Source organism: Prunus avium, chromosome 2, assembly GCF_965620075.1.
Source record: "Prunus avium chromosome 2, drPruAviu1.hap1.1, whole genome shotgun sequence".
NCBI classification, from domain to species: Eukaryota; Viridiplantae; Streptophyta; class Magnoliopsida; order Rosales; family Rosaceae; genus Prunus; species Prunus avium.
Window position 1 is genome coordinate 11,784,364 of NC_142285.1, and position 3,195 is coordinate 11,787,558.

General features: G+C 36.3%; 1 pseudogene; it reads right to left on the reverse strand.

Moving 5' to 3' along the window:
* Window positions 1–1,978: 1,978 nt before the first annotated feature.
* On the reverse strand, window positions 1,979–2,713 carry LOC110771843 (uncharacterized; annotated as a pseudogene).
* Between the last annotated feature and the right edge of the window lie 482 nt (window positions 2,714–3,195).

A 3,195-nucleotide genomic window follows, 5' to 3' on the forward strand; every position in this document is an offset into this window, starting at 1 on the left:
TTCAACACAACTCATTTATATAATGTTTCTCCGAATTTTGGATGCCTGATGAGACTTGAGTTCCTCGGTTTGAGTTATTGCCCTATCATAATTTCTCTTACTATAAGAGCATTGATCTTTCACGGTAGGAACTACTCCTATACAGGAGATTTTTCTTTTCATCCAAAAGGTGTTGACGTATCAACTTCTCTTATAAAGATATGTACTGCTTTTGGTTATGAACTATGTTACAACGTCCAAGATTATCTAGAATAACTTTCTAGAGTTTGTTTCCTATAATATAGGAATTAGGATCCGACCAGAGTCACTCAGGTGTACCATTCCACTCTGATGCTCTAATACTATTCTCTTCGCATATTTCTCCTTTCGTCTTATTTATGTTTTTCTAACATAAAAGACATACTTATCAGTTGTCCAGGTTCTGATCCTGGGGTGTCATCTTGTTGTCCTTAATATACTTGTTGCGTCTACCCAAGTGCACGTAGTCACACGTAGTAATAATCTTGGAAGTCTAAGTATCGTATCCTCAAGGAGTAGGTATGCAAATGTCTGCACACAAAGAAATAATTAAAAGTACCAATTCTCTTCACACCTGGCTTGAGTTTAAAAATGAAATATCAATAATGGAAAAGTAATTTGATTTGATTGTTGTGGAGATTGAGTTTAAAAATGAAATATCAATAATGGAAATGCGAAGGCATCAAGGTTCAATTCTTTAAGCAAAATACGTTTCATGCTCTTTAATCCAAATTATAACTCGATTAAAATTATCATTGAGAAACTTTAACCGGAAGATAAAGAAATTAAAACCAATTTAATTTTTCAATGTTATCTTTTATTAATGATTATTCAGCTTCATATCTATTCTTTTAATTTAAAAGCATGCTAAGTCAGTTCTTAACAATGAGAAAAATATAATTGAATGCATGAAAAGATAGTAGCACTTAACATCAATCAAAATATGAAAATATTGAACAACAAAAAATAAAAGAATTTAGTAATTCATACCGTATATTGGATTAAAGAACAATTCACAAACTTACTCAAAGGACATTCCCTTTAGCCTTAGCTAGAGTTCTAGCAACTCATTACAAAGGAAAACATAACTAAATTTTGAATGAAATGGATAAAGAGATCTATCGCTGGTGGTTTCCTTGCCAAATAAGTTGATGGATGATTTATAGTAGTCCATGAGGTGAGTGGGAAGTTAATACATTCGTGGTGGGTAATGAAGGGTTTAAGTGAGGGATTAATTGGATTAAACATGTGTTGATGGTGGAGAGTTAGTGGAAAAGAAATAACGGCGAGGTAGTGGGCGTTAAATGGCTATGAATGACATGAAATAGGCTCTTTAGCTTCAAAGGTTTTGTCTTCTCTTTTCCCTCTTTATTTCTCTTTATAATCACAATAATCCCACAATCAATTCTTCAATAAAATCCGCCAGCAATTCTCTTCACACCTGGCTTGAACTTGGACAAATGTATGTCTTCATCTTTTGGCTTTCCAACTTCCTACAAAAGATAAATTCACCTAATAAGTTCACCAGATTAATATAGAAAATTCATAAATCCAGTTGGTGAGAATAAAATATAACAACAAGTGAAATTATATTTATTAAGCCAGAATTATATCATAAGGTCTCCAAAACAGTTTAGAAATCATTTTGTATTAGATTTATCATATCTCAATATTCTAAACAATCAATGTAAGAACAGTTTCATGCATTCATCTCACAAAGCATATAGAGATCAAACTTCATATTACCATAATACGAATAGTCATATATAAAGCAAACTAGTGGCTATGTCATACAAACAATAAAACTATCTTCTAAAACAAGAAGATAGCAAGTAAGTTCTTTATACATGCCCAAACCAAATAAACTAAATAAGTTCATACGTTCTAAAAGATCTCCATAAACAAATAAAAGCTTGCTTGACGATTTTGAATCCCAGCAATCTTCATCTCTATGAGCTTCCTACTTGTTCTCTGTTTGTGCAACAACATGACCTACAATAGATCATTGTTTGTTAGACTCAAGTAAGGTATAAACATTTGCTTAGAACTTTAATGACAAATTAAATTGTACCTTCAGCTCGGTTGTCCTTCATGCTAGCTAAGTAAGCCTGGCAATTCCTTTTCCAATGTCCGTCTCTCCATAATGGAAACACTGTCCTTTCACCTCTTTTCCTTCCTCCTATTTCTTCTTGACGCCTCCCTTGGGTTTGAGTTTAGGGTTCCATTCCTTCTTCTTCTTGTTGGCATTAAATTTGCCTTTACCCTTATTACCGGGCTTAGCAGAAGAAGTTGAACCCTTCTCAAAAACAGCAATGGTCCCATTCCCTCCTCTCTTAAAGGTCTTTTCAGTAGTCACACACATGTTCAGCAGCACTAAGCGTGTGTGCTCCATCTTCCCCATGTTGTAGTTCATAACAAACTGGGAGAAGGAATCCGAAAAGGATGCAACGAAGATGTCGGTGGCCAAGTTACGGTCCAGTGGACTGTTAAGACTTTCCAGCTGCTCAATGAGTCTTATCATCTTCAATCCATGTTGGTGGACTGGGGCTCCCTTAACCATCCTGGTCTTCAAAAGCTCAAATATAGCGTTGAAGCGTTTGTTGCGTGTGCCTTATCCATAAATCTCTTGGAGATGGGATATTATGTCAGCAACATGCATCATATGCTCATGCTATTTCTGGAGCTCCTCATTCATGGATGCCAATCAGCAACATGCATCATATGCTCATGCTATTTCTGGAGCTCCTCATTCATGGATGCCAGAATGTAGCACTTGGCCTAGCAGTCATCATCCACGTGCTTGTCATATTTACCACGTACTTCCTGAGAAGCACCTTCAGTAGGGAGCTCTATGTCAGTATGAACCTTCGAAGAAAATAATTTTAAGTTTGAGGAACGAGGGTTAAGAAAACTGGGGAAGGTCAGTATGAACCTTCGAAGAAAATGAACTCAGAGATCTTGGGAGTGTGAAGGAAAATGTGAAGGAGTTTGGGTTTTATACTGGCGCTGGAGTTCAAAACAGAGGTATGATCTCGAAAGATGAAAAGGCCTGACAGCGCACTCAGAGCACGCGAAATTATGACAGAGACATGGTGGCCGATGTTTCGATTGGCAGGGCAAAATGATGACTCGTGTGAATTAAGAGCGCGATGACACGTCGAAAATCTAGAGACCGTC